Here is an 18,205-nt window from a genome sequence, read left to right as displayed (position 1 = left end):
TTTTGCCTTTGTTGAGACACAATCTGTCTTTATCATTAAACCATGTATGTTCCATTTTGTCTTTTGGTCTGCATGAAATCACTCTGGCAATCAAAGACAGCACTTGCCCTGAGAGGAGAATCTGGGCACGCACGACCTCCCCCAGGCCCAGCCCCTTGCTCAGCTGGCAGGACTGGCAAAGGTGTGTCTCCTTTACTGCCAGGGAAATAACGCTGGCGCTTCATCCTTTGATTCCTAAAAATCTCAGCTGCGAGTGGAAAGGGAGGCTTTGTTTAATTCAATGAATTGGATCAAAATGTGTGCTCTGCTCTCACCATCGTTTCTGGCCTAAATGCAAGGGCTTTAGTCCTTTTTGTAGCCCAGCAACATAACTTTGTTTCATTTTGGGGGACTGATGGACCTGACCACCTTGGAAGACCTTTCTAGAACCCCTCCAATTCTATCCAATTTGTATGCACATGCACCACAAAGGCATCAGTAGTTCACTTTCAGTTTCTCTTGAAAGCACCACTCTCCCACTCTGGGCCTCCACCAATCTCCTCAGCTAAAGCAGAGCGGCTGGGATCATGATCCTCTCTCTGGCTTCCCACAGCTTAGGTATTTGCACTAAAGAAGAAGCAAAGTCCCTCTTTCATCTAGCCCAGCAAATGGCACTGCCCAGCAAGGCTTTGCTGGCAGGGGCTGTGCAGGGTGGAGAGGGGGCGAGGGAGGGGGCAATTGCCAGGCTGCTTCTGGGAAGCCCAGGCAAGCTTGCCCTTGTCTGATGGAGCCAGTGCAGCTGGCCTTTGGAGCCTACAAAGTATCTGCCTTGCAGTGGCACTTGGTACAGCTGCCCCCTCACTTTGCTGCCCTGTGGGCAACATGCAGCCTGCGAAGGAAGCAAGATTGGGACTGAAGCAAGATTTGCTTTGCCTTAACTCAAGGCCGGGAAGCAGCAAAACTGGCTGGGTTTTGTCCTATCTGGCACCTAAGTATTAAAATAAACGCCAAGGCCATCAGTGTGGAAAGGTAATTCCATCAGTGTTCCTTTGTTAGAGGAATGCCTGAGTCTTTTGAGACAAACAGTTTCTCCAAGGCAGCTGGAAGAGGGATATAGAAAGTCTGCATTCATGTTTGCTACAGAAATGCCCCTGTGCTGTCCCTGTCTGTGTGTCCCCATCAGTTGCCCTGAGAAACATGCTGTTTCTCTAAGTTTCAAGGAAGGAGTGATGAGGTGAGTGACCAGCTCAGAGGCCCAAAGGAGGGAAAACATCAAGTGACATTATTGGGCAGCAAAAGGAGATTTGAGAAAGGGGGCACCATGAATGCCTCCACTTTGAGAGGAAGCTTTGGAGTTGGCTCTCGGCTGAACAACTTGCAAATTCTAGCTCCTCTCAGAGCTGGAGGAGAGCCAGCGGGAGGAGTCCTGCTGGTTCTCCAGGGCAGGAGATGAGGTTCTGGGCCCTTGGACACAGACAGGCTCCTGGGCACCTTCAGCTGCAGACACCTTGCAGACAAGCACCGAGAAGAGCCAGGGCTGTCCCTGCACTGCTTTTGCCCGTCTCCTCAGACGACTCAGGAGAAAAGCCCAATGGCAAGGCTCTCACAGCAAGCCTGCAGCAGCAGAAGTAAAAGGGGCAGAGGTGGCCCATGCCTGTTTCTGTCCCATGGCTCCCCTGGGGTTCTACATGGAATGTTGGGCTGTGCCCATAGCAACTGTCATTGTCTCCTGCTCCTGCGGCCCTTGCTGGAACGCTGGTGGAGCAGCGCTGGAGCAGCGGCTGCAGGATCAGCTCCTGGGCTCTCCCTGACCAGCCACCTCCTGCATTCAGCACCACACCCGGCCTCTGCACCCACATCCTCGTCTCCTCGGCTGCCTCCAGGCATCCCCACAGCACTTGGGCACCGTCAAAGGTAAGAAAGTCCCCGTTTGCCCTCAAAGCACTAACACAAGGGCAGGAGGCTCCAGCTGCCTCTCCCACCAACCACGACACACAGGCTGCGTGCTCACTTTCCCCACACCAGGTTCCACGTCCAAGCTGGCTGCAGCTTCTGAAGGAATCATGTTGCCTCCCGGGCAAACACAGACCTTTCCATAGAGGAGGTAGAGAGCTGTCACAGTGCAGTTGCAGATCCTCCTCCACGCATCACCTGCTTCAAAGTTCTTGGCACCCATTGCAGTCCTAAACCTAGCTTGTTGGGACTCCAAAACAAATTGTTCATGGCTGACGAGTTCAGGGCTTCAGCGCCAACAAATCCCCTTATGCCCTGACTCAGCTCACGCCTGCTCCAAAGCTGCAAAAACCAGAATGATGGCACTTCTCCTCTGGGATCCCTCTCATTCAGGCCATGGAAGCATTTCACTGGGCTTCTCCTCAAACACAGGTGTTCAACTTCAAAAATGATCTGCTATCAGCAATCCTGATGTGCTTACATAGTTCCATCTCTGATAGATACATTCTATTTTCATATCCTGTAGATACTTTTCCAGTGCATGTAGGGCTGGTTCTACCTCATGCTCAGGGGCAGCTGTGAAATGCCATCTTCTCAAGAACACAATCACAGTAGCAGAGAAGTTTCTGGCTTGGAAGGGATTCTCAAAGATCACTGAGCCCAGCTCCAGGGCCTGCCCGGGGCAGCCTCAACAATCACACCCTGTGCCCAAGAGCGCTGTCCAAACACTCTTGGAGCTCAGTCAGCCTTGCTGCCGGCACCCGTTCCCTGGAGAGCCTGTTCCAGTGGCCAAGCACCCTCTGCGTGAAGAGCCTTTTCCTTGTATCCACCCTAAGCCTGCACTGGCACATCTTGCAGCCCATACTCTTGCCTCTTCCCACTGGCCCCAGGACTGAAGAGAGTAGTGCATGGCCTTCTGCTTCCCCTCCTGAGGATAGCTGCTGACTGCTAGAGGCTCCTGCCTAGGCAATTGCACCTCAAAACCACGGCAATGACAGCAAAAAGAAAGGAGCTGGGACAGAGGAGCTCAGGGCTTGATACGATGAGGTCGAGAAGGAAGCCTACTGACACATCCTTGGCGGAACGATTTCTAACTGGAGCATTGTTTGGATCTTTTCCAGGTGGAAAGGAGAGGCACAATGAAAAGGAAAGCAAGAGCCAACAATCAGCCGTGAGTTTTGCCCCAGGGTTAAAGGACAGCAAACTGGAGGAATGGCCAGGAGGAGAACTGCTCTTTCAGAGTCAGGGTGGGATTGCTTCAAGCCTGTGCATCCACAGCAAGGCTCTCTCCAGCACTTGCCCTTCTTACCTCCACCTCCTTCTTCCTTTAGGCACATCAATGTTGGCAGCGACTTTCAGGCTGAGCTCCCACAGCTGCAGAGCAGAGCACCAAGTGAGGATGAAGAGCCTGCAACCCTGGTCTGGAAGCCCTGGGGAGAAGATGACTCTGACATGGAAAAACCTGACAGAGGTAGCTTCTCTTCAAGCTTTTCTTCCACCCCTGACATACTTGGATCTTTCAAAGTCTCCTTTTGCATAGAAAGGCAGCTTTTTGCAGGCTGCGCTTCTCTCCCTGTCTCGCCCATCTTCCCATCTACAAGTGTTGGAGGCAAGGAGAATGCTCTGCTTGTGCAGCAGAGCAGGAAAAAGAGCAAGCATCTTGCTCTCCAAATTGGTCAGGCCCATTTGCCACTGCAAGAGAGGAGATTGGCCTCCACTTCTTCTTACAGAAGCTGCTCTGAAGGGAGAGCCAGCACTGCGGGGGCCCTTGCTTCAGCTGGCCCTGTCTTTGCTCTCCTTTTCATGCTCTCCAAGCTGCTGCCTTTAGCTCCTGGCCTTTCCTTCCGCCTTGCATGGCAACCTTTGCTCTTGCTGGCCTCAAGGCTGACTTTGGCTGCCTTTTTGATGTGCTTGCAGTAAGACAACTGCTGGACATGGCCAGCTCCCGTGGCATTCCCGGGCCAGCAGCTGACCTGGAGCGCGCCCTGCACTGCCTGCACCAGGCACGCGGCAGCCTTCCGGTAAGAAGCGGCTCTGTGGGCGCACAGAAGAGGCCACAGGGAATGCACAAGGCCCGGCCACTGGGACAGCCTTTCCTGCCTGCTCCTTGATGAAGGGTCTTCACAGGGAGCAGAGCACGTGCTGCCTGCTGTGTCTCCTCCAGCTGCGTCAGGGCTGAGCCCAAACGGCTCCAGCAGGGAGAATCTCCCTCCAGCAGGTGGCGGCGCAAGCTCCTGCCGCCTGCTGCCTTGGAAATCGCCTGCAGGTCTGGCTGCTCTAAGACATTTGGAGGGGAAATTCCCAGAAGCCTCACTTAGCTGAGGCCATTCTGGCTGCGAGAGCTGCAAAATCATTCGTTTGGAGAGCAAAATGCCACTCTTGGGGACCAGCATCAAAGGGCTGGGCAGCAAAAACTAGGCACTGGGATCAAATATCAGGCTTTGTTCCACATGGCATACATTTGCTTGAATGTCTGAAGAGGCAAAGTAGCTGAAAGGCAGCATCTGTGATTTTTGGCTCATTTTGGATGTGGTGGGGCGCCTAAAGCCTTTTCCCCTTGCATCTTGCAGGAGGCTCTGGAGATGTTGCTCTCAGGGGGGCCTGCAACAGCTCAAGGCCATCCCTTGGCTGATTATCATTACGCAGGTAAGCAAAGCAGAGCTTCTTCCTTCACTGACACATGCTGCCGTCCCCTTCAGTGTTGTGGCAAGCATTTCTGCTTCAACAAATTGTGCCTAAAACCAGCACAAGGTCTTGTCTTCTCGGGGGCTGGGGAAAGCACCAGCATCTAGTCCTTCAGCTTTACTTCTTTGCCAATCCTTTTCCCTGGGGAATGCCTGCTCTTGTCTTCATCACCTTCTGAGGGAGCAGACATGTACTCACACGGGAACGATGGCCTGACACCTTTTTCTTTCGGCAGCCAGTGGGATCTACTTCATGTGGATGGAGGGATCCATTTACCTGCTGCTTTTTATTGCCAGGCTCTGATAGATGGACACCTGAGGAGAAGGACTCCTTCCAAAAGGCTTTCCACACCTACGGCAAGGGTTTTCATCTCATCCAGAAGCAGGTAAAGCTGCAGGACATCCTTGACCTGAGCAGATTATCAGGAGGAAAGCTTGCTTCTATCTGGTAACAAAGACTGGGCTTTGCTCTCTCTCTTCTCAAGTACCAAAACTGCTCAAGTAGTAAAAAAACGGCACATCAAAGGCCTGTGTGAAAAGGATGATCCTGTCTCTCTAGCCCTTTTCTCCAAGCTCCTTTGGAATATGATGATTTATTCTCTCAGACTTGTCGCACAGGTCTGCTGCTGCTTCCACAAGACATTGTGCTGGCATAAGTGGAGTGAACCCGGGAAAGAAGACCTGTGCTAGATGGATTTGTTGTTGATCTGTGCATTACGTGTGCCACCACCTAGCATGATAGACGGTTTACTACATTGCATGATTCCTCTCTTTCTCCATCTTGATTTCATTTTACACCCTACTCCATTGACTTCATGATTTTACTTCCCAGTTTACTCCATCTTCTACATTTTCCCCAATGCAGCCTACCAAGGAATTTTAGATTCCTTCTTTTTCTCTTCACAACAGATCCAGACTAAGACCGTGGCACAGTGTGTGGAGTACTACTATACCTGGAAAAAGGAGCACCGAGTTGCTAGCACTCTTGCTCAGGTGAGGGGGAAGAAAATCCAGGCGTGCCAGGAGGGTGGAGAAACTGGGAGAAGGGGAGAAAACCTGCTGGCCAGCTGTGCCAGACGCCGCTTTGCCAGGATCACATCGTCCCATGCGCTGGGAAAGGTGCAGCAGATGCTGCCCAGGCCTTCCTTCTGCTGCTGCCCTGAAATACGCCATTCTGGAGCCTAACTTTGAGCCAAGGAAGCCGCACCACCACCCAAATGGGCTTTGACTCTCTACACATGGCTTTCTCAAGGGCTGCCACCTTTGCTGACTCCAATCAGACCCTTCATTCCCCACTGAACTCCTCCTGACATCAGCAATCCCTGTGTTCAGGGAGATGTTGCAGATTTTCAGGCAGTTTTTCTAGCATGCCAGCATACTCGCCAAGAAGCAGCTGCCAGTGCTGTGGCTCCCCTCAGACTTTCCTTACCAGCAAAGAGCAATTTGGTTGGCAAGAGTGAGAGAGAGAGAGAGAAAGAGAGAGAGAGATTATTCTGGGTTCTATAAAACGTCTAACCATGTGTCTTCCCTAATTTGACTGAATTTCCATCCCATTCCCTAGACATTTCTGCAGGAAAACCCGAGGCAAATAGATGTTAGGCAGACAGGCAGAAATAAGAAATGTAGAATTCTAGATGGCTGCACATTTATGCCACCCCTTTGGCCTGTAGGAAAGAGGAGCATTTCCCTCCAAGCTCTGCCTTGGCAGCCCGCCGCAGCCCACTGGCAAAGGCAGCCGTTTCCTCAGCTCTTGAGGGTTTGCAAGGATTTGCTTAGGCCAATAGATTTTTGTGCTGGACGCAGGCATTTCCAGCTTTCTGACGGGAAGGAGACATTGAAACAGGATTCTTTGATTTCCAGGCTGTGGGCGAAGGCAAGAGGAGCAAAAGCCCCCCCAGAAAGGAGGATGGGCAGGCAGGGAAGAGAAGCCGCAAGAGGGCTGGCAGTGCCGAGTGTCCCTGCTGCCAACCGCGCCAGCCGCCCCGTTCGGCGGGAGGCCCCTTTCCCTGCGGCCAGTGCAAACGGTGCGCAAGTTCCTGCTCTTTCTGCTCCAACCTGCGCCTTGCCACTAAAACAGGCTGACCCTTTGCAAAGGCGCCGCAGGGCAAGCTCAGGCCACTTGCACCATCGCCCCTTGCAGCCCTGCTCAAGCTTACAACCCACCTCAAACCCAAACAGCTCACTTCAAACCCAGCCTTCACTATGAAACCTTGCCCTGCCCCAACAACACACACTGCATACAAGTAGGAACAGATCCATCAAAGCTGCCTTTGATGCTGCTGATCAAATTCCAAATAGCATGCAGCAAAAGGAGGAAGACCTTTCAAGGCATTGAAACAAGAAAGATCGGACTCATGGTCTGATCAATTCACAACGTGCCACTGCCCAAAAAGACAGAAATTCCTACTAAAAGGGACATCTTGCCGCTTGCTTTAACGGTGTGTACTAAATTGAACAATGGATGCTTTGTTTCCTATCTTCCAGGCTCTTTGAAACCATGCAGGAAAGGAACAAACACAGGAGAAGACATGGCCCTCGCAAAGAAGCAGAGCCTCTCCCCAACAAGAAAAGACCAAATTAGACAAGCCTGCAGCTTGTCCAGCCGGGCCTAGCAAGGGTTAGGCATCAATAGGACTAGATAGGAATAGGACTGCTGTTTAAGCTTTTAGACTTGTTGAAATTCTATTTAGTTAGTTTACATGATAGGAATCTCCTCAATTTCTTACTTAAGATACATGACTATTATTCAAGATTCATTAGTAGGATTAGATTTATCAGTCAATGTAAGAGGCTTGGTGTTGGCTACGCTGCGTCTTTTGTCATTTTGCCTTTGTTGAGACACAATCTGTCTTTATCATTAAACCATGTTTGTTCCACTTTGTCTTTTGGTCTGTATGAAATCACTCTGGCAATCAAAGACGGCACTTGCCCTGAGAGGAGAATCTGGGCACGCACGACCTCCCCAAGGCCCAGCCCCTTGCTCAGCTGGCAGGACTGGCAAAGGTGTGTCTCCTTCACTGCCAGGGCAATAACGCTGGCGCTTCATCCTTTGATTCCTAAAAATCTCAGCTGCGAGTGGAAAGGGAGGCTTTGTTTAATTCAATGAATTGGATCAAAATGTGTGCTCTGCTTTCACCATCGTTTCTGGCCTAAAAGCAAGGGCTTTAGTCCTTTTTGTAGCCCAGCAACATAACTTTGTTTCATTTTGGGGGACTGATGGACCTGACCACCTTGGAAGACCTTTCTAGAACCCCTCCAATTCTATCCAATTTGTATCCACATGCACCACAAAGGGATCAGTAGTTCACTTTCAGTTTCTCTTGAAAGCACCACTCTCCCACTCTGGGCCTCCACCAATCTCCTCAGCTAAAGCAGAGCGGCTGGGATCATGATCCTCTCTCTGGCTTCCCACAGCTTAGGTATTTGCACTAAAGAAGAAGCAAAGTCCCTCTTTCATCTAGCCCAGCAAATGGCACTGCCCAGCAAGGCTTTGCTGGCAGGGGCTGTGCAGGGTGGAGAGGGGGCGAGGGAGGGGGCAATTGCCAGGCTGCTTCTGGGAAGCCCAGGCAAGCTTGCCCTTGTCTGATGGAGCCAGTGCAGCTGGCCTTTGGAGCCTACAAAGTATCTGCCTTGCAGTGGCACTTGGTACAGCTGCGCCCTCACTTTGCTGCCCTGTGGGCAACATGCAGCCTGCGAAGAAAGCAAGACTGGGACTGAAGCAAGATTTGCTTTGCCTTAACTCAAGGCCGGGAAGCAGCAAAAGTGGCTGGGTTTTGTCCTATCTGGCACCTAAGTATTAAAAGAAACGCCAAGGCCATCAGTGTGGAAAGGTAATTCCATCAGTGTTCCTTTGTTAGAGGAATGCCTGAGTCTTTTGAGACAAACAGTTTCTCCAAGGCAGCTGGAAGAGGGATATAGAAAGTCTGCATTCATGTTTGCTACAGAAATGCCCCTGTGCTGTCCCTGTCTGTGTGTCCCCATCAGTTGCCCTGAGAAACATGCTGTTTCTCTAAGTTTCAAGGAAGGAGTGATGAGGTGAGTGACCAGCTCAGAGGCCCAAAGGAGGGAAAACATCAAGTGACATTATTGGGCAGCAAAAGGAGATTTGAGAAAGGGGGCACCATGAATGCCTCCACTTTGAGAGGAAGCTTTGGAGTTGGCTCTTGGCTGAACAACTTGCAAATTCTAGCTCCTCTCAGAGCTGGAGGAGAGCCAGCGGGAGGAGTCCTGCTGGTTCTCCAGGGCAGGAGATGAGGTTCTGGGCCCTTGGACACAGACAGGCTCCTGGGCACCTTCAGCTGCAGACACCTTGCAGACAAGCACCGAGAAGAGCCAGGGCTGTCCCTGCACTGCTTTTGCCCGTCTCCTCAGACGACTCAGGAGAAAAGCCCAATGGCAAGGCTCTCACAGCAAGCCTGCAGCAGCAGAAGTAAAAGGGGCAGAGGTGGCCCATGCCTGTTTCTGTCCCATGGCTCCCCTGGCGTTCTACATGGAATGTTGGGCTCTGCCCATAGCAACTGTCGTTGTCTCCTGCTCCTGCGGCCCTTGCTGGAACGCTGGTGGAGCAGCGCTGGAGCAGCGGCTGCAGGATCAGCTCCTGGGCTCTCCCTGACCAGCCACCTCCTGCACTCAGCGCCACACCCAGCCTCTGCACCCACATCCTCATCTCCTTGGCTGCCTCCCGGCATCCCCACAGCACTTGGGCACCGTCAAAGGTAAGAAAGTCCCCGTTTGCCCTCAAAGCACTAACACAAGGCCAGGAGGCTCCAGCTGCCTCTCCCACCAACCACGACACACAGGCTGCGTGCTCACTTTCCCCACACCAGGTTCCACGTCCAAGCGGGCTGCAGCTTCTGAAGGAATCATGTTGCCTCCCGGGCAAACACAGACCTTTCCATAGAGGAGGTAGAGAGCTGTCACAGTGCAGTTGCAGATCCTCCTCCACGCATCACCTGCTTCAAAGTTCTTGGCACCCATTGCAGTCCTAAACCTAGCTTGTGGTGACCTCAAAACAAATTGTTCATGGCTGACGAGTTCAGGGCTTCAGTGCCAACAAATCCCCTTATGCCCTGACTCAGGTCACGCCTGCTCCAAAGCTGCAAAAACCAGAATGATGGCACTTCTCCTCTGGGATCCCTCTCATTCAGGCCATGGAAGCATTTCACTGGGCTTCTCCTCAAACACAGGTGTTCAACTTCAAAAATGATCTGCTATCAGCAATCCTGATGTGCTTACATAGTTCCATCTCTGATAGATACATTCTATTTTCATATCCTGTAGATACTTTTTTCAGTGCATGTAGGGCTGGTTCTACCTCATGCTCAGGGGCAGCTGTGAAATGCCATCTTCTCAAGAACACAATCACAGTAGCAGAGAAGTTTCTGGCTTGGAAGGGATTCTCAAAGATCACTGAGCCCAGCTCCAGGGCCTGCCCGGGGCAGCCTCAACAATCACACCCTGTGCCCAAGAGCGCTGTCCAAACACTTTTGGAGCTCAGTCAGCCTTGCTGCTGGCACCCCTTCCCTGGAGAGCCTGTTCCAGTGGCCAAGCACCCTCTGCGTGAAGAGCCTTTTCCTTCTATCCACCCTAAGCCTGCACTGGCACATCTTGCAGCCCATTCTCTTGCCTCTTCCCACTGGCCCCAGGACTGAAGACAGTAGTGCATGGCCTTCTGCTTCCCCTCCTGAGGATAGCTGCTGACTGCTAGAGGCTCCTGCCTAGGCAATTCCACCTCAAAACCACGGCAATGACAGCAAAAAGAAAGGAGCTGGGACAGAGGAGCTCAGGGCTTGCAACGATGAGGTCGAGAAGGAAGGCTACTGACACATCCTTGGCGGAACGATTTCTAACTGGAGCATTGTTTGGATCTTTTCCAGGTGGAAAGGAGAGGCACAATGAAAAGGAAAGCAAGAGCCAACAATCAGCCGTGAGTTTTGCCCCAGGGTTAAAGGACAGCAAACTGGAGGCATGGCCAGGAGGAGAACTGCTCTTTCAGAGTCAGGGTGGAATTGCTTCAAGCCTGTGCATCCACAGCAAGGCTCTCTCCAGCACTTGCCCTTCTTACCTCCACCTCCTTCTTCCTTTAGGCACATCAATGTTGGCAGCGACTTTCAGGCTGAGCTCCCACAGCTGCAGAGCAGAGAACCAAGTGAGGATGAAGAGCCTGCAACCCTGGTCTGGAAGCCCTGGGGAGAATATGACTCTGACATGGAAAAACCTGACAGAGGTCATTCTCTTCAAGCTTTTCTTCCACCCCTGACATACTTGGATCTTTCAAAGTCTCCTTTTGCATAGAAAGGCAGCTTTTTGCAGGCAACGCTTCTCTCCCTGTCTCGTCCATCTTCCCATCTACAAGTGTTGGAGGCAAGGAGAATGCTCTGCTTCTGCAGCAGAGCAGGAAAAAGAGCAAGCATCTTGCTCTCCAAATTGGTCAGGCCCATTTGCCACTGCAAGAGAGGAGATTGGCCTCCACTTCTTCTTACAGAAGCTGCTCTGAAGGGAGAGCCAGCACTGTGGGGGCCCTTGCTTCAGCTGGCCCTGTCTTTGCTCTCCTTTTCATGCTCTCCAAGCTGCTGCCTTTAGCTCCTGGCCTTTCCTTCCGCCTTGCATGGCAACCTTTGCTCTTGCTGGCCTCAAGGCTGACTTTGGCTGCCTTTTTGTTGTGCTTGCAGTAAGACAACTGCTGGACATGGCCAGCTCCCGTGGCATTCCCGGGCCAGCAGCTGACCTGGAGCGCGCCCTGCACTGCCTGCACCAGGCACGCGGCAGCCTTCCGGTAAGAAGCGGCTCTGTGGGCGCACAGAAGAGGCCACAGGGAATGCACAAGGCCCGGCCACTGGGACAGCCTTTCCTGCCTGCTCCTTGATGAAGGGTCTTCACAGGGAGCAGAGCACGTGCTGCCTGCTGTGTCTCCTCCAGCTGCGTCAGGGCTGAGCCCAAACGGCTCCAGCAGGGAGAATCTCCCTCCTGCAGGCGGCGGCGCAAGCTCCTGCAGCCTGCTGCCTTGGAAATGGCCTGCAGGTCTGGCTGCTCTAAGACATTTGGAGGGGAAATTCCCAGAAACCTCACTCAGCTGAGGCCATTCTGGCTGCAGGAGCTGCAAAATCATTCGTTTGGGGAGCAAAATGCCACTCTTGGGGACCAGCATCAAAGGGCTGGGCAGCAAAAACTAGGCACTGGGATCAAATCCCAGGCTTTCACCCACATGGCATACAGTTGCTTGAATGTCTGAAGAGGCAAAGTAGCTGAAAGGCAGCATCTGTGATTTTTGGCTCATTTTGGATGTGGTGGGGCGCCTAAAGCCTTTTCCCCTTGCATCTTGCAGGAGGCTCTGGAGATGTTGCTCTCAGGGGTGCCTGCAACAGCTCAAGGCCATCCCTTGGCTGATTATCATTACGCAGGTAAGCAAAGCAGAGCTTCTTCCTTCACTGACACATGCTGCCGTCCCCTTCAGTGTTGTGGCAAGCATTTCTGCTTCAACAAATTGTGCCTAAAACCAGCACAAGGTCTTGTCTTCTCGGGGGCTGGGGAAAGCACCAGCATCTAGTCCTTCAGCTTTACTTCTTTGCCAATCCTTTTCCCTGGGGAATGCCTGCTCTTGTCTTCATCACCTTCTGAGGGAGCAGACATGTACTCACACGGGAACGATGGCCTGACACCTTTTTCTTTCGGCGGCCAGTGGGATCTACTTCATGTGGATGGAGGGATCCATTTACCTGCTGCTTCTTATTGCCAGGCTCTGATAGATGGACACCTGAGGAGAAGGACTCCTTCCAAAAGGCTTTCCACACCTACGGCAAGGATTTTCATCTCATCCAGAAGCAGGTAAAGCTGCAGGACATCCTTGACCTGAGCAGATCATCAGGAGGAAAGCTTGCTTCTATCTGGTAACAAACACTGGGCTTTGCTCTCTCTCTTCTCAAGTACCAAAACTGCTCAAGTAGTAACAAAACGGCACATCAAAGGCCTGTGTGAAAAGGATGATCCTGTCTCTCTAGCCCTTTTCTCCAAGCTCCTTTGGAATATGATGATTTATTCTCTCAGACTTGTCGCACAGGTCTGCTGCTGCTTCCACAAGACATTGTGCTGGCATAAGTGGAGTGAACCCGGGAAAGAAGACCTGTGCTAGATGGATTTCTTGTTGATCTGTGCATTACGTGTGCCACCACCTAGCATGATAGACGGTTTACTACATTGCATGATGCCTCTCTTTCTCCATCTTGATTTCATTTTACACCCTACTCCATTGACTTCATGATTTTACTTCCCAGTTTACTCCATCTTCTACTTTTTCCCCAATGCAGCCTACCAAGGAATTTTAGATTCCTTCTTTTTCTCTTCACAATAGATCCAGACTAAGACCGTGGCACAGTGTGTGGAGTACTACTACAGCTGGAAAAAGGAGCATCGAGTTGCTAGAACTCTTGCTCAGGTGAGGGGGAAGAAAATCCAGGCGTGCCAGGAGGGTGGAGAAACTGGGAGAAGGGGAGAAAACCTGCTGGCCAGCTGTGCCAGACGCCGCTTTGCCAGGATCACATCGTCCCATGCGCTGGCAAAGGCGCAGCAGATGCTGCCCAGGCCTTCCTTCTGCTGCTGCCCTGAAATACGCCATTCTGGAGCCTAACTTTGAGCCAAGGAAGCCGCACACCACCCAAATGGGCTTTGACTCTCTACACATGGCTTTCTCAAGGGCTGCCACCTTTGCTGACTCCAATCAGACCCTTCATTCCCCACTGAACTCCTCCTGACATAAGCAATCCCTGTGTTCAGGGAGATGTTGCAGATTTTCAGGCAGTTTTTCTAGCACCCCAGCATACTCACCAAGAAGCAGCTGCCAGTGCTGTGGCTCCCCTCAGACTTTCCTTACCAGCAAAGAGCAATTTGGTTGGCAAGAGTGAGAGAGAGAGAGAGAAAGAGAGAGAGAGATTATTCTGGGTTCTATAAAACGTCTAACCATGTGTCTTCCCTAATTTGACTGAATTTCCTTCCCATTCCCTAGACATTTCTGCAGGAAAACCCGAGGCAAATAGATGTTAGGCAGACAGGAAGAAATAAGAAATGTAGAATTCTAGATAGCCGCACATTTATGCCACCCCTTTGGCCTGTAGGAAAGAGGAGCATTTCCCTCCAAGCTCTGCCTTGGCAGCCCGCCGCAGCCCACTGGCAAAGGCAGCCGTTTCCTCAGCTCTTGAGGGTTTGCAAGGATTTGCTTAGGCCAATAGATTTTTGTGCTGGACGCAGGCATTTCCAGCTTTCTGACGGGAAGGAGACATTGAAACAGGATTCTTTGATTTCCAGGCTGTGGGCGAAGGCAAGAGGAGCAAAAGCCCCCCCAGAAAGGAGGATGGGCAGGCAGGGAAGAGAAGCCGCAAGAGGGCTGGCAGCGCCGAGTGTCCCTGCTGCAAACCGCGCCAGCCGCCCCGTTTGGCGGGAGGCCCCTTTCCCTGCGGCCAGTGCAAATGGTGCGCAAGTTCCTGCTCTTTCTGCTCCAACCTGCGCCTTGCCACTAAAACAGGCTGACCCTTTGCAAAGGCGCCGCAGGGCAAGCTCAGGCCACTTGCACCATCGCCCCTCGCAGCCCTGCTCAAGCTTACAACCCACCTCAAACCCAAACAGCTCACTTAAAACCCAGCCTTCACTATGAAACCTTGCCCTGCCCCAACAACACACACTGCATACAAGTAGGAACAGATCCATCAAAGCTGCCTTTGATGCTGCTGATCAAATTCCAAATAGCATGCAGCAAAAGGAGGAAGACCTTTCAAGGCATTGAAACAAGAAAGATCGGACTCATGGTCTGATCAATTCACAACGTGCCACTGCCCAAAAAGACAGAAATTCCTACTAAAAGGGACATCTTGCCGCTTGCTTTAACGGTGTGTACTAAATTGAACAATGGATGCTTTGTTTCCTATCTTCCAGGCTCTTTGAAACCATGCAGGAAAGGAACAAACACAGGAGAAGACATGGCCCTCGCAAAGAAGCAGAGCCTCTCCCCAAGAAGAAAAGACCAAATTAGACAAGCCTGCAGCTTGTCCAGCCGGGCCTAGCAAGGGTTAGGCATCAATAGGACTAGATAGGAATAGGACTGGTGTTTGAGCTTTTAGACTTGTTGAAATTCTATTTAGTTAGTTTACATGATAGGAATCTCCTCAATTTCTTACTTAAGGTACATGACTATTATTCAAGATTCATTAGTAGGATTAGATTTATCAGTCAATGTAAGAGGCTTGGTGTTGGCTACGCTGCGTCTTTTGTCATTTTGCCTTTGTTGAGACACAATCTCTCTTTATCATTAAACCATGTTTGTTCCACTTTGTCTTTTGGTCTGTATGAAATCACTGCGGCAATCAAAGATGGCACTTGCCCTGAGAGGAGAATCTGGGCACGCACGGCCTCGCCCAGGCCCAGCCCCCTGCTCAGCTGGCAGGACTGGCAAAGGTGTGTCTCCTTTACTGCCAGGGAAATAACACTGGCGCTTCATCCTTTGATTCCTAAAAATCTCAGCTGCGAGTGGAAAGGGAGGCTTTGTTTAATTCAATGAATTAGATCAAAATGTGTGCTCTGCTCTCACCATCGTTTCTGGCCTAAATGCAAGGGCTTTAGTCCTTTTTGTAGCCCAGCAACATAACTTTGTTTCATTTTGGGGGACTGATGGACCTGACCACCTTGGAAGACCTTTCTAGAACCCCTCCAATTCTATCCAATTTGTATCCACATGCACCACAAAGGCATCAGTAGTTCACTTTCAGTTTCTCTTGAAAGCACCACTCTCCCACTCTGGGCCTCCACCAATCTCCTTAGCTAAAGCAGAGCGGCTGGGATCATGATCCTCTCTCTGGCTTCCCACAGCTTAGGTATTTGCACTAAAGAAGAAGCAAAGTCCCTCTTTCATCTAGCCCAGCAAATGGCACTGCCCAGCAAGGCTTTGCTGGCAGGGGCTGTGCAGGGTGGAGAGGGGGCGAGGGAGGGGGCAATTGCCAGGCTGCTTCTGGGAAGCCCAGGCAAGCTTGCCCTTGTCTGATGGAGCCAGTGCAGCTGGCCTTTGGAGCCTACAAAGTATCTGCCTTGCAGTGGCACTTGGTACAGCTGCGCCCTCACTTTGCTGCCCTGTGGGCAACATGCAGCCTGCGAAGAAAGCAAGACTGGGACCGAAGCAAGATTTGCTTTGCCTTAACTATAGGCCGGGAAGCAGCAAAAGTGGCTGGGTTTTGTCCTATCTGGCACCTAAGTATTAAAAGAAACGCCAAGGCCATCAGTGTGGAAAGGTAATTCCATCAGTGTTCCTTTGTTAGAGGAATGCCTGAGTCTTTTGAGACAAACAGTTTCTCCAAGGCAGCTGGAAGAGGGATATAGAAAGTCTGCATTCATGTTTGCTACAGAAATGCCCCTGTGCTGTCCCTGTCTGTGTGTCCCCATCAGTTGCCCTGAGAAACATGCTGTTTCTCTAAGTTTCAAGGAAGGAGTGATGAGGTGAGTGACCAGCTCAGAGGCCCAAAGGAGGGAAAACATCAAGTGACATTATTGGGCAGCAAAAGGAGATTTGAGAAAGGGGGCAGCATGAATGCCTCCACTTTGAGAGGAAGCTTTGGAGTTGGCTCTTGGCTGAACAACTTGCAAATTCTAGCTCCTCTCAGAGCTGGAGGAGAGCCAGCGGGAGGAGTCCTGCTGGTTCTCCAGGGCAGGAGATGAGGTTCTGGGCCCTTGGACACAGACAGGCTCCTGGGCACCTTCAGCTGCAGACACCTTGCAGAGAAGCACCGAGAAGAGCCAGGGCTGTCCCTGCACTGCTTTTGCCCGTCTCCTCAGACGACTCAGGAGAAAAGCCCAATGGCAAGGCTCTCACAGCAAGCCTGCAGCAGCAGAAGTAAAAGGGGCAGAGGTGGCCCATGCCTGTTTCTGTCCCATGGCTCCCCTGGCGTTCTACATGGAATGTTGGGCTGTGCCCATAGCAACTGTCGTTGTCTCCTGCTCCTGCGGCCCTTGCTGGAACGCTGGTGGAGCAGCGCTGGAGCAGCGGCTGCAGGATCAGCTCCTGGGCTCTCCCTGACCAGCCACCTCCTGCACTCAGCGCCACACCCAGCCTCTGCACCCACATCCTCATCTCCTTGGCTGCCTCCCGGCATCCCCACAGCACTTGGGCACCGTCAAAGGTAAGAAAGTCCCCGTTTGCCCTCAAAGCACTAACACAAGGCCAGGAGGCTCCAGCTGCCTCTCCCACCAACCACGACACACAGGCTGCGTGCTCACTTTCCCCACACCAGGTTCCACGTCCAAGCGGGCTGCAGCTTCTGAAGGAATCATGTTGCCTCCCGGGCAAACACAGACCTTTCCATAGAGGAGGTAGAGAGCTGTCACAGTGCAGTTGCAGATCCTCCTCCACGCATCACCTGCTTCAAAGTTCTTGGCACCCATTGCAGTCCTAAACCTAGCTTGTGGTGACCTCAAAACAAATTGTTCATGGCTGACGAGTTCAGGGCTTCAGTGCCAACAAATCCCCTTATGCCCTGACTCAGCTCACGCCTGCTCCAAAGCTGCAAAAACCAGAATGATGGCACTTCTCCTCTGGGATCCCTCTCATTCAGGCCATGGAAGCATTTCACTGGGCTTCTCCTCAAACACAGGTGTTCAACTTCAAAAATGATCTGCTATCAGCAATCCTGATGTGCTTACATAGTTCCATCTCTGATAGATACATTCTATTTTCATATCCTGTAGATACTTTTTTCAGTGCATGTAGGGCTGGTTCTACCTCATGCTCAGGGGCAGCTGTGAAATGCCATCTTCTCAAGAACACAATCACAGTACCAGAGAAGTTTCTGGCTTGGAAGGGATTCTCAAAGATCACTGATCCCAGCTCCAGGGCCTGCCCGGGGCAGCCTCAACAATCACACCCTGTGCCCAAGAGCGCTGTCCAAACACTTTTGGAGCTCAGTCAGCCTTGCTGCTGGCACCCCTTCCCTGGAGAGCCTGTTGCAGTGGCCAAGCACCCTCTGCGTGAAGAGCCTTTTCCTTCTATCCACCCTAAGCCTGCACTGGCACATCTTGCAGCCCATTCTCTTGCCTCTTCCCACTGGCCCCAGGACTGAAGAGAGTAGTGCATGGCCTTCTGCTTCCCCTCCTGAGGATAGCTGCTGACTGCTAGAGGCTCCTGCCTAGGCAATTGCACCTCAAAACCACGGCAATGACAGCAAAAACAAAGGAGCTGGGACAGAGGAGCTCAGGGCTTGCAACGATGAGGTGGAGAAGGAAGGCTACTGACACATCCTTGACGGAACGATTTCTAACTGGAGCATTGTTTGGATCTTTTCCAGGTGGAAAGGAGAGGCACAATGAAAAGGAAAGCAAGAGCCAACAATCAGCCGTGAGTTTTGCCCCAGGGTTAAAGGACAGCAAACTGGAGGAATGGCCAGGAGGAGAACTGCTCTTTCAGAGTCAGGGTGGAATTGCTTCAAGCCTGTGCATCCACAGCAAGGCTCTCTCCAGCACTTGCCCTTCTTACCTCCACCTCCTTCTTCCTTTAGGCACATCAATGTTGGCAGCGACTTTCAGGCTGAGCTCCCACAGCTGCAGAGCAGAGAACCAAGTGA

Source organism: Ammospiza nelsoni, chromosome Z (assembly GCF_027579445.1).
Source record: "Ammospiza nelsoni isolate bAmmNel1 chromosome Z, bAmmNel1.pri, whole genome shotgun sequence".
NCBI lineage: Eukaryota > Metazoa > Chordata > Aves > Passeriformes > Passerellidae > Ammospiza > Ammospiza nelsoni.
The sequence above is the reverse complement of the archived record's forward strand: the minus strand, read 5'-3'. Positions refer to the sequence as shown.